Consider the following 13,493-nt stretch of genomic DNA (forward strand, 5'->3'; position numbering starts at 1 on the left):
TCACCAAAAGGCATGTGGGAGACTCCCCAAACATATGGAAGAAGGGTTGTGGGTTCGATTCCCACGGGGGGCCAGTATAAAAATAAAAAAAATTATTCACTAACTGTAAGTCGCTCTGGATAAGAGCGTCTGCTAAATGACTAAACATGTAAATGTAAATGTACTCTGGTCAGATGAACACTAAAATTGAGCTTTTTGGCCATCAAGGAAAACACTATGTCTGGCGCAAACCCAACACCTCTCATCACCTTTCACTGGGAAACTTGTCAGAATTGAAGGAATGACAGATGGTGCTAAATACAGGGAAATCCTTGAGGGAAACCTGTTTCAGTCTTCCAGAGATTGGATACTGGGACGGAGGTTCACCTTCCAGCAGGACAATGACCCTAAGCATACTGCTAAAGCAACACTCGAGTGGTTTAAGGGGAAACATTTAAATGTCTTGGAATGGCCTAGTCAAAGCCCAGACCTCAATCCAATTGAGAATCTGTGGTATGACTTAAAGATTGCTGTACACCAGCGGAACCCATCCAACTTGAAGGAGCTGGAGCAGTTTTGCCTTGAAGAATGGGCAAAAATCCCAGTGGCTAGATGTGCCAAGCTTATAGAGACATACATTTACATTGACATTTTAGTCATTTAGCTGACGCTCTTATCCAGAGCGACTTACAGCTGTAATTGCTGCAAAAGGTGGCTCTACAAAGTATTGTCTTTTGGGGGGTGAATAGTTATGCACGCTCAAGTTTTATTTGTTTTTCTCACAAGAAAAAATATTTTGTATCTTCAAAAAGTGGTAGGCATGTTGTGTAAATCAAATGATACAACCCCCCCCCAAAATCCATTTTAATTCCAGGTTGTAAGGCAATAAAATAGGAAACATGCCAAGGGGGGTGAATACTTTCGCAAGCCACTGTATATCTGGTTTTAGTCATTTAAATTTACACTGAAAATATTTTATCATCCAGAAAATTATTCCCTGAGTGTACAAAACATTAGGAACACCCCCTTTTGCCTTCATAACAGACTCAATTGGTTGGGGCAAGGTGTCGAAAGCGTTCCACAGGTATGCTGCCCCATGTTGACAACAATGCTTCCCACAGTTGTGTCAAGTTGGCTGGATTTGCTTTGGGTGGTGCACCATTCTTGATACACACGGGAAACTGTTGAGCATGAAAAACCCAGCAACATTGCAGTTCTTGACATAAACTGGTGCGCCTGGCACCTACTACCATACCCCGTTCAAAGGCACTTAAATATTTTGTCTTGCCCATTCACTTACTGAATTGCACACATACACACGTCTCAATAGTCTCAAGGCTTAAAAATCCTTCTTTAACCCGTCTCCTCCGCTTCATCTACACTGATTGAAGTGGATTTAAGTGACATCAATAAGATATCATAGCTTTCACCAGGATTCACCTGGTCAGTCTGTCATGGAACGAGCAGGTGTTCATAACGTTTTGAACACTCAGTGTATACAGTGCATTCAGAAAGTATTCAGACCCCTTGACTTTTTCCCCTTGACTGGGAGACTAGTCAGGATCGAGGGAAAGATGAACGGAGCAAAGTACAGAGCGATCCTTGATGAAAATCTGCTCCAGAGTGCTCAGGACCTCAGACTGAGGCGAAGGTTCACCTTCCAACAGGACAACGACCCTAAGCACACAGCCAAGACAACGCAGGAGTGGCTTCGGGACAAGTCTCTGAATGTCCTTGAGTGGCCCAGCCAGAGCCTGGACTTGAACCCGATCGTACATCTCTGGAGAGACCTGAAAATAGCTTTGCAGCGACACTCCCCGTCCAACCTGACAGAGCTTGAGACGATCTGCAGAGAAGAATGGGAGAAACTCCCCAAATACAGGTGTGCCAAGCTTGTAGCGTCCTACCCAAGAAGACTCGAGGCTGTAATCACTGCCAAAGGTGCTTCAACAAAGTACTGAGTAAAGGGTCTGAATACTTATGTAAATGTATATATTTCTGTGTTTAAAAATAAATAAATTAGCAAACATTTCTAAAAACCTATTTTTGCTTTCTCATGATGGGGTATTATGTGTAGATTGATGAGGGAAAAAAACAATTTAATCCATTTTAGAATAAGGTTGTAACGTAACAAAATGTGGAAAAGGTCAAAGGGTCTGAATACTGCTCGTCGAACATCTCGTTCCAAAATCATGGGCATTAATATGGTGTTGGTTCCCCCTTTGCTGCTATAACAGCCTCCACTCTTCTGGGAAGGCTTTCCACTAGATGTTGGAACATTGCTGCAGGGACTTGCTTCCATTCAGCCACAAGAGCATTAGTGAGGTAGGGCACTGATGTTGGGTGATTAGGGCTGGCTCGCAGTCGGCGTTCCAATTCATCCCAAAGGTGTTCAATGGTGTTGAGGTCAGGGCTCTGTGCAGGCCAGTCAAGTTCTTACACACCGATCTCAACAAACCTTTTCTGTATGGACCTCGTTTTGTGCATGGGGGCATTGCACAGGGGCATTTTTAAATTCATTTTGGAGTGGTGGCAACAATTTAGCAGCGGTGGGAAACACTGATACTACAACATTCTGTATTAAGCACTACACAATCGAGGGATACTACAGTGTGTAGTATAGTATTGTACAGTATACTACAAAATTGCTTCAGAAAATATTCACACCCTGACTTTTTCCACATTTTGTTGTGTTACAGCCTGAATTTAAAATCTACACAATACCCCATTATGTCAAAGTGGAATTCTGTTTTTAGAAATGTTTACAAATTAATTAAAACTGAAAAGCTGAAATGTCTTGAGTCAATATGTATTCAACCCTTTTGCTATGGCAAGCCTAAATACGTTCAGGAGTAAAGATGTGCTTAACAAGTCACATAATAAGTTGCATGGATTCACTCTGTGTGCAATAATAGTGTTTAACATGATTTTTAAATGACTACCCCATCTCTGTACCTCACACATACAATGATCTGTAAGGTCCCTCAGTCGAGCAGTGAATTTCAAACACAGATTCAACCACAAAGACCAATGGTTCGCAAAGAAGGGCACCTATTGGTAGATGGGTAAAACAAAAAACAGACATTGAATATCCCTTTGAGCATGGTGCAGTTAGTAATTACACATTGGATGGTGTATCAATACACCCAGTCACTAAAAAGATACAGGCGCCCTTCCTAACTCAGTTGCTGGAGAGCAAGGAAACCACTCTGGGATTTCACCATGAGGCCAATGGTAATTTTAAAACCAAGTGTTTAATGGCTGTGATAGGAAATAACTGAGGATGGATCAACAACATTGTAGTTACTCCACAATTCTAACATAAATGACAGAGTGAAAAGAAGGAATACAAATATTCCAAAACATGCATCCTGTTTGCAATAAGGCACTTCAATCCGGCCCGCAATATTTTTTTTTAAATGTATTAAATATGATTATATTTCAGTTACAATTTTTGCCCTAAAATTACTCATTCCATGATATACAAACAACCTCCGATAGATGGCGCTGTAGCCTGGCAGCGCGCTCTGTATTTGGGCCTACAGTCAGATTCAGAATGCGCTCAGTCATCATAGCCACTTCATTGCTTGACGACTTTTGACGTGAAAAATGAGTGCTGCGAAAATGAGAAAAGTGGACTCTGAATGTCGTGTGTTTAAAGAAGAATGGCCAGCAAAATACTTTTTTTACTAATATTGGACATAAGGTGGTCTGATATGCCGTTTTTAAGGAATATAATCTCAATCGTAATTTTTCAAGCAAGCATGCCAACTACGCTAGCAATCTGTCCTCTCAGGAAAAGGCAAGGAAGGCCTCAAAACTTACCACAGACTTAAAAGCCCAACAAAATAAGTTTACTAAACGGTGCTCTACTCCGTAACTAAGGCAAGCTACGTAGTGGCACATAAAATCACAAAGCATAGCAAGCCTTTTGCTGAAGAGGAGTTTGTGAAAGAGTGTATGGTGGAGACTGCTGGTATACTTTGTCCTGAGAGTAAAAGCCAAATCGAGAAAATTAGCTTATCACACAGAACCATCACCAGGCGCATGGAAGTGATAGTTGAGGAGCTAATCTCTGAGTTGAAGAAAAAAGCAGATGGCTTCAATCTTTTTTCTATAGCACAGGATGAGAGTACTGACATCAGAGACACCGCTCAACTTTTAACTTTTGTCAGAGGAATAAATGAGAACTTTGAAATAAAAGAGGAACTTCTTCCAATGGACTCAATGATGGGAACAACCAGGGGCTCTGACTTATATGACAGGGTGTCTGCCTGCTTGGAAAAAATTAATATATCGTGGAGCAAACTGACAAACGTCACAACAGATGGATCACCAAATCTAACCAGTAAAAACATTGGCCTACTAAAAAGATTACAAGACAAAGTAAAAGAAGAAAGCCCTAACTTGGAGGAATTGATATTTCTTCACTGTATTATTCATCAGGAAGCCCTGTGTAAAAGTGTGTTATAGCTGGAAAATGTTGTCAAAGTGGTTGTAAAACTTGTCAACTTTATACGGGCAAGGGGGCTTAACCATCGTCAGTTCATTCAGCTGCTCAATGACACAGAGGCAGAGCACCAGGACTTGTTGTACCATTCAAATGTGCGCTGGCTAAGCCTGGGAAAATTATTTTGCTGTGTGTGGGAACTGAGAGGGGAGATAGGTATGTTCCTTGAAACGGTTGGTAAAGCTGATGACTTCTCTGAGTTGAAGGACACAGACTGGCTGGGCGACTTTGCTTTCGGTGTGGACATAATGGGGCATCTGAACGATCTAAATGTGAAACTGCAGGGAAATTGTGTTTTTGTGTATGAACTATATTCCAACATGAAAGCATTCAAGGCCAAACTTATGTTGTTCTCCAGACAAATGAGCAGCTGGTCTCTCGCTCATTTTCCGACACTGGCCACACTGAACACGCCCACATCGCTGTGCCACACTGAGACATACAGTAGCACTTTGATCGACCAGCATGCTGAGTTTTCCCGCTGCTTCTCAGACTTCACCAAGATTGAGACTGAGCTGGAGTTTGTATCATGCCCCCTGTCTTTTGACAGTGAGAAAGCACCACCAGACACACAATTGGAGCTCATCGACATCCAATGTGACAGTACTTTGAAGGAGAAGTACAAAACAGAAACAATAGACCAGTTCTATGGCTCACTGAATGAAACAAAGTTTCCAAACATTAAAAAGCACGCCCAAAGTATGCTTGTTTTATTTGGGTCCACATATGTGTGTGAACAAACATTCTCAGTCATGAATTACAACAAATCTCGTCACAGGTCAAATTTAACAAATGTCCACTTGTCAGCTGTTCTGAGAATCTCTACATCAAAGATGACAGCAGACTTTGATGCCCTTGCCAAGAGAGGTGAACAGACCCATTGTTCACATTAAGACTTGAATAACCGTGACTGGGGTAGGCAAGGATTATGCTTTTTCATGGCGATGGTTATGCAGTGAGAATTATCCAGCAATGCACTTGGATACAGGTAATAACTGTAAATATGGCTCACAATGGAGATGAGAATTGTTCCTTAATATGCTTTCAAAAACAGACCATTCAAAATTAAACGGATGCTCTTACCATATGTTTCACTGAAATTTTAGAATAGTTGCTGTTACATTTTGCACGTCTCCAGTCATATAATATATATATATTTTTAAGTTTGCATATGTAACTGTAAGTTTGATTGTACTTTACAAGGGTAGAGATGCAGGATCTGTGTGTGTTTGACTGTGTCTGTGATGTTATAAATTCTATACATTTTGTGAAGATTTTGTGAAAAATGTGTTCACAAAAAACAAGGGTAAAGATGGTACAAGGGTAGAATTGTTCTGCAAGCATATGTACACCTACAGTACACTAGTAGTTCCGTGTCAATGTGAAAATGAATAAAGGCTTCACGTTTTGTCACGCACATAGTATGTGGCCCTTCAATAAAATGCTAAAGTAAGCACTGCATGATCGAGCGATACTACAGTGTGTAGTATAGTATTCTCCAGCATACTACAAAACTCTAAAGTAAGCACTACATGATTGAGGGATACTACAGTGCGTAGTGTAGTATTCTACAATATACTACAACATTCTATAGTAAGCGCTACACGATCGAGTGATATAACAGTATGTAGTATGACGACGTTCTGTACCTTGGAAATAATGGACGACGCAGCGGGTGCGAGTCCCTTTGTGGAGTCCATTTTTCCAAGGTAATGTACAGAACGGAGGCATTTATCCCATTTATACCACATTTGCCAAATAAAACAATACTAAACCACAAATATATTAGTAGAAATACAAAAACATCGTTGATATTTTCATTTTTATAAGCAAATTAATACTCTCATTGTTTGGTTGCTAGAGACTCGACCCAGTCGTTCGTTCGATTAGTTCTATATTTATAGACGCGACCCAGTTGTTTGTTCTACATGTTCCGTTGCCATGGTTGCTGGCAACATTCTTATCTCTTGCTTGCTAGCTAGCCAACAAGCTACGGCTAACCCTAGTCACGACCTCTGCAGCCAGCATAACAGCAAAGTAGCTGCATTGTGGAGTACAGTATTCTACAGTATACTACAGTTTACTACAGAATCCTATAGTAAGTACTAGACTATTCTATAGTAAACTGTAGTATTTTCCATGTGGGCTCAGTGCAGCTCAAACCATTTTTCCAACCGTCATCACATTCACGTTGGTTGGGAATTGTGGGGAGGTGCGCATTCGGGCTGTGCGTTTCCCGCGGATTATGGTCTCAGAGCCATGTAGCTATGTCACAATGGGACGCCGGACTATCACGTCTTAGCGTCTGTGGACTATGATTTACGCTTTAGGCACACTCCCCTTTTTCTTGACTCAACATTTTAAATTATACCCAAGACACATTATCTTCACACATACTGTAGGCCTAAGGAATACTCTCACAAAAGGTTTCAGGTCCAAAGCAGTAGCCATTTATGGAAAAAACTAATGCAATTTCTAAACAAATGCAATTTCACTTATTTTCAAAATTTTATCAAAAAAGGCAAATGCCCTTGCGTGCCTTATGTTGCCGATGCCTGTCTTAGAGTGACGGACTGTGCCAACCTGTGGGGTTTCCCTCCTTTAGGGAACAGTAGTTATAGTAATAACATTATGTTCCCTACAACATACTATTGAGAAATATAATCATGCACCAAGCCGACACCAACGGATACTAAATTAAACGGCCCATGGCAGACCACCCAGACCTGATCACGCCAGATGCGGCAGTCTGGATATTGCACACACTGCGCGCTGCCTAGTGACTTTCCCCTGTCCCAGCCATAAGCACGCTGTGGGCTACACTGAGAGCAGTGACATCCAAGCGATAAAACCTCACAGAAGTCTCGCTGCAGCACTCCTATAGTCAACCCTTTAAAACAGTGGTTCCCAAACTTTTTTACTCAGGGGCCCCCCTTCCAGCATTGGGGAACATCCCGCCCCCGCCCCCCAAAAGCGCCACGTCTATTTCTATGGGCACAAGCACTGTTCATGACACAAACTATTCACACCCCTCGTTGGTGGAGAGACTTTTGCAGGTTTAAAGCTTATTTCCAGCTATTCTACAGATTTTGTCATGGGGTGCAAAGAAATTGTTGCAGTTTCAAGGCTAGTTTTCTTGCAATTCTATACATTTTGCCATGTCTATTGTGTATTCATGTGATATTTGAGTGACAAAAAAATTACAACAATATCTATGGGCTAATAACCCTAAATAAGAAAACGTTAGTTGACATGGCCTAGTTGATCTGGACATTTCTGACAAATTAGAAATAGCTCTTTAAGGTATGCAATGACTAACATGACAAGAGGAACTGATGATGCACTACCCAATTTCGAAATTCCACATTGTGCATTTTACTATTACAACTTTCAAGAGTAAGTTTAAAGCTGGACTGAGTTCCTAGATTATTTTTTTTTTTAAACTTTGTATCTTTTTTTGGGGGGGGGCAGGGTTTGCCCCCCTTGCCGACCCTCGCACCACTGCTTTAAACAATGCTCAAGGTGCTGCCAGACCCCTGGTGGAGTGGGCGCATACACTGCTAGGTAACCTTTGTCCCTTGCTGTTATATGGAAGGGAGATGGCCTCCACAATCCAGTGGGAGAGGCACTGTTTAGAGAGCACCCTGCCACGAGCTGGATTAGCAAAACAGACAAAAAAAACTGGTCACATAACAAGATATCCTGGGTCCGTTCAATGTTTGTGCGTAAAGCTTGCACCGGACACAGGGCATGTAACATCTATTGCTCTTCAGAAGCAAACGGAGGAGACAAAAAGGGAAATAGCTCAAAAACTAAGGACCTGTAGGACATAGCCATGACTTTCGGGGCGAAGGCCGCATTTGGACGCAATGTCACCTTAGAGGTCCCCAGCACATTTAGCCAAGGCCAAAGCCATGAGCAGGGAGGTTTTGTAGGAGAGGGTCTTCAGATCCACCAACTCCAGAGGCTCAAAGGGGGAAGCACACAGTTCCTCCAAAACCAGCGTCAACTCCCATGCGTGCGCAATAGGTTGAGAGACCAATCGGAGATGCCGTACACCATTCAGGAACCGCACCACCAGAGGGTGAGCCCCCGGTGAGGCTCCGTCAATTCCCACATTACACGCTGAGATAGCAGCCATGTACACTTTTAAAGAGGAGAATGCTTGAAAAGCTCCTGTAGGAACATAAGGATGTCCCTCACAGAGCACTGAAAAGGAACCAGCCCTTTATCTTGGCACCAAAGCTCAAACACTTGCCACTTATACACATACAGCCCTCTCATGGAGGGTTCCCTTGCGGACTGAATGGTGCATTAACATTCGGAGGTAAACCTCTAGCCATCAGATTGGCCCTCTCAGGGGCCAGGCCCATTGGAAGCAAATCTCCGGCCTCGCGTGCCAAACCTGCCTGTGCATCTGGGACACCAGGTCCCTGTGCAATGGGAGTTTCCATGGGTCCCCGCCTAAAAGACAAACGATCTTCGCGAACCAAGGCTGCCTGGGAAATGGAGAGCCACAAGAATCAATGATAAACCCTCCCGGTGCACCCTCTCCAACGTGGTCTGAATCAGAACCACTGGCGGAAATGCGCAAAGGAGGGTCCGAGGCCACTGGTGCGCAAGAATGCCCATTCCCAACAGGGCACTCTGGTCCCTCATCGAGATAAATAGATGACACTGCACGTTTTTTCACAATGCATAAAGATCTACGTCGGCCCTGCCGAACATTTCCTATATCAGGGAGACCACCCAGGGGTGTAGCCTGAGAGAAAGGGCCCCACCTGGGTAAAAGATCTGCACCCGAGTTGAGGCAACTGGAGGCATGCGTCGCCCGAAGCGAGAGCATGTGCTCACTGCTCCCCAGCAATAGGGAGCGAGCCAAGGTTAGGAGGGAGAGACAGTCTCTCCCCATATGTTGATGCTTGCCACCATTGACATATTGTTGGTTCTGACCAGCACAAACCGGCCTGACAAAAGCAGGGGGAAGCGCCTGAGCGCTAGATACACCGCTAGGAGCTCCGGGTAATTGATATGCAGTGCGCTCCGCACCAGTGTCCATACCCCCCAATTGAGTTGCCTTCATACAGCGCACCCCACCCTTGCAGGATACAACTCAGCCCATGAGAGCCTCCTGACAATAGCAGAGGGTCCTATCAATGGGCCATGGCCTATAGACCTGACAGGGACACCCGAAGCGACTGGCTTAGGCTGAGAGATGCATCCAGGAGAGTAGATAGCACTCAGTGCTGGAAGGGTCACATCAACAATAGCCCCACGGGAACGACATCCATCACTGAAGCCATCATCCCCAATGGACGTGTGATCCTGCCGAAATTTGGCTAAGCAGAGCTGGAGCATGGGGATAGAAAAGCGTGATATGCGAGTGAGTCTAACTCGAGACCCAGAAATGGAATGCGCTGAGATGGAGTCAGACAGCTCTTTTCTGGTTTCTTATGAAGCCTAGGGACTGAATACAGGACAGTAGCATGGATGTGTGCAACACTGCTTTCCCCCTCGACTCCGCCACCACCAGCCAATAGGTTGTAATAGCCGGCTGCTCGTTTGTAGATTGAGTTTGTAGACTGAGGTGCTTGCTGAGGGTACGTAGGTTTAGAATGGGATGCAAAGTCTCGTCCCTTTCCATAACCAGGAAATACTGTATGTACCAGCCGTTCCGGATCTTCGACATACAATCCATTCGGATTGCCTGCTTCTGGAGACGGGAGGTTATTTCCTCCCTCAAAACAGGCACTGAGGCCTCAAGAACAGTTGACGTGATGACGCTTCAGAAGCGCGGGGGACGCACAACAAATTGTAGCCTGTACCCTGAGGTCACTGTTCGAATGATCCACGGCGACACTGCGCATGCGTGCCATTGGTCAGAGCAGACAGTGAGACTCCTGTGAAGTGTCTGAAGGGGCGGGACCACACCTTGTGGACTGGGAGAGATTCTTCTTCCATTTCCACCACTCTTGACAATTGTGTGTCTGAATGTGGAGAAGGGACACTTTTTATCAAACTCACATGTGGAAGACAACACTTTTGACACCCGTGAACACTGTGGAACTGTGTTTATGTGCCAAGGTTTGCCTAAAGCCCACTCTGGGTACACGGGCTCCGGTGATCAGTGACGTACCCCGATTGGCTGTGCTATTTGGGGGTACTGTTGTTACAACGAGCCTCACTTGGTTTAGGCGATAAGATGCGTTCCGGTAACTGGCTGGCACCCAGCACTGGACCGCACGCATTAAAAATAGACCCGGGGGGGGAAAAAACGTTATCATGGAGGTTACCCTACCGACCAGTCGTAGGTACTGGCGACAAAGCACCTTGTAACCTAGCTGGGAATGGGAAAGGCAGCTCTGAAAAACAGACCCCAGACAGGGGCGATTTGTAATTTAATCTAATTCCCAGAATAAAAAGCGTTGAGATGGAGACAGACAGCTCATTTCGGGGCTCATATGAACCACAGAGAGTGTGTGGGATAATAGTGTGGTCGTATCCAACCTGCTCGTTCCCTCGACTCCGCTACCAACAACTAATCACCTAAAAAGCCCATAACCTGTATCACTAGACACCTCATAGGGACTAGTGAGCTACAGGCAGGAATCAGCAATGAATCCCAGTAATGAGCCACCTATGGAGAGGGGCGCCCCCTTCTGGACAGACACCCTACTTATTACTCTCACCCTGGGGAGATTGATATACCCCTTGAACCCTGTGAACACTGTGGAACGCGGGGTAACAGAGGGGGCAGCATTAAACATGGACAAGCTTCCAACATACGTTGTGCTTCCGTGAGACTGTATAGCCTGCATGAAGCACAGGGGGCTCTGGCAATGGCTGACGTTGTACCCTGTTTGGACGTAACCAAACGTGGGGGCACTGTTGTCACTGTAATGTTTTTGAACACTAGTCACTCAGACCCGTGCCAAGGCGCTCGAGGGCTGCTTCCTCATCGGAGGTGCCCGCAAACCCCGCTTCCTCCACTGCCTCCAACTCCAGGAATTGAAAAATAGGAATGGGGTTGCCAGGGAAAGCTAGTAAGTTTCACCCGCCGGAAGTTAAGCATGCTAGCCAACTTTAGCCAGGAGGCTTTTTGGTCTAAGCTAGGCTAGCTAGCTTCTTTGACTGCAGGATGGTCCGTTTAGAATAACCAAGTGACTTATTGTTACGTATACTGAACAAGAGAGCTACCCCAGAAACTCCACCGTGGGGAGGGAGGAATAGCTCGTAATAGCATGCTATGGTCTCAAAAGTCCACGTAGGACTGGATCACTGAGTTGGGACCGGACCCTTCATCAACAAGTCTGGGAAGTGAGGCAAGCGGTGCTTGACCGAGGCAGACACAGGCGGTGGGGCTAACCACCGAACCTGGCCGCCTTCTCTCTTTGAGTAGCCTTCCGTAACCGGCGACAGAGAGCACAGGCAGACAAGACACCACATACCCTTTGCCCAGGCAGACAAGACATTTGCTCCGACCACCGCTTCCTGCACCTCGGCCCAGCCGAGGTACCGTATCCGGGAAAGGAAAGTCGCCATCGGTAATTGCAATTTTCCTCAAGAATGCTATGTCTTTCCAGGGAGTTTGTACGCAGTACGTGGCAATGCGCACTCGTGCTGTAACCCAAGACAAACTACACATTGATTGTGAATATCTTTCCGAAAAATGCTATAACCGCATGACTGCGGGCATGATCTCGACCCCGAACCCGGCTTAGCCATCTTTGTCTCTGTCGTTTTCTTAGCCATCTTACTCATTGCACCAGCAAATTGAAGAATAACTAATTGTTTGTGATTAGAAACGTATGAGAACAAGTACAAACTTCAGCACACAACATCCAGGGGGTGAGCACGCTCTACCACTATGGGACAGTTTAGTTGGCGCAACGTAAGACAGTCTCGTTTGCAAATAGTTAGTTTTAGTAGCACCGAGGTGAAGAGCGGAATAATTTAAGGAATGAATCCGAGCCTCACACTTATCACCTGTGGAAGATGGGACTTCCAGCGATTTCATTGGCCTTGTCAGGCGTGACTGTATATCCTTCAACCAAAGTCGCGAGAGTGCGACTCCCCATAGTATGTTGTACCAAAGTTGACCGACTGAAAGGGAACCTAAAACAAGTCAAAAAAAATCGCACACTAATAGACAAACGTCCTTGACTTCAATCTATTTTTCATTGCAAGGTGCATGGGAAATGAAAAAAAATATATATATATACACATTGAACAAAAATATAAACGCAACATGCAACAATTTCAAAGATTTTACTGAATTACAGTTCATATAAGGAAATCAGTCAATTGAAAGAAATTCATTATGCCCTAATCTATGGATTTCACATGACTGGGAATGCAGATATGCATCTGATGGTCAAAGATACAGTACCCCCAAAAAAAGGTAGGGGCTAGGATCAGAAAACCAGTGAGTATCTGGTGTGACCACCATTTGCCTCATGCAGCGTGACACATCTCCTTCGTATAGAGTTGATCAGGCTGTTGTTTGTGGTCTGTGGAATGTTGTCCAATTCCTCTTCAATGGCTGTGTGAAGTTGCTAGATACTGGCAGAAACTGGAACACGCTGTCGTACACGTCGATCCAGAGCATCCCAAACGTGCTCAATTGGTAACATGTCTGGTGAGTATGCAGGCCATGGAAGAAAGGGGCCGTGCATTATCATGCTGAAACATGAGGGGATGGCGGCGGATGAATGGCACGACAAGGGGCCTCAGGATCTCGTCACAGTATCTCTGTGCATTGAACTTCCCATCAATAAAATTGTGTTTGTTGTCCGTAGCTTATGCCTGCCCATACCATAACCCCACCGCCACCATGGGGCGCTCTGTTCGCAACGTTGACATCAGCAAACCGCTTGCCCACACGACGCCATACACGCTGTCTGCCATCTGCTAGGTACAGTTGAAATCGGGATTCAACGTGAAGAGCACACTTCTCCAGCATGTCAGTGGCCATCGAAGGTGAGCATTTGCCCACTGAAGTCGG

The 13,493-nt window shown here is 45.0% G+C and overlaps 1 protein-coding gene across 1 annotated transcript in view; it reads right to left on the reverse strand.

Moving 5' to 3' along the window:
* Positions 1–13,493, reverse strand: part of ptk7b (protein tyrosine kinase 7b) — a 246,799-nt gene that overhangs the window by 29,782 nt on the left and 203,524 nt on the right. The gene's annotated exons all lie outside the window — the stretch shown is intronic.

The sequence above is a fragment of the Coregonus lavaretus genome (assembly GCF_964263955.1).
Source record: "Coregonus lavaretus genome assembly, chromosome: 1".
NCBI classification, from domain to species: Eukaryota; Metazoa; Chordata; class Actinopteri; order Salmoniformes; family Salmonidae; genus Coregonus; species Coregonus lavaretus.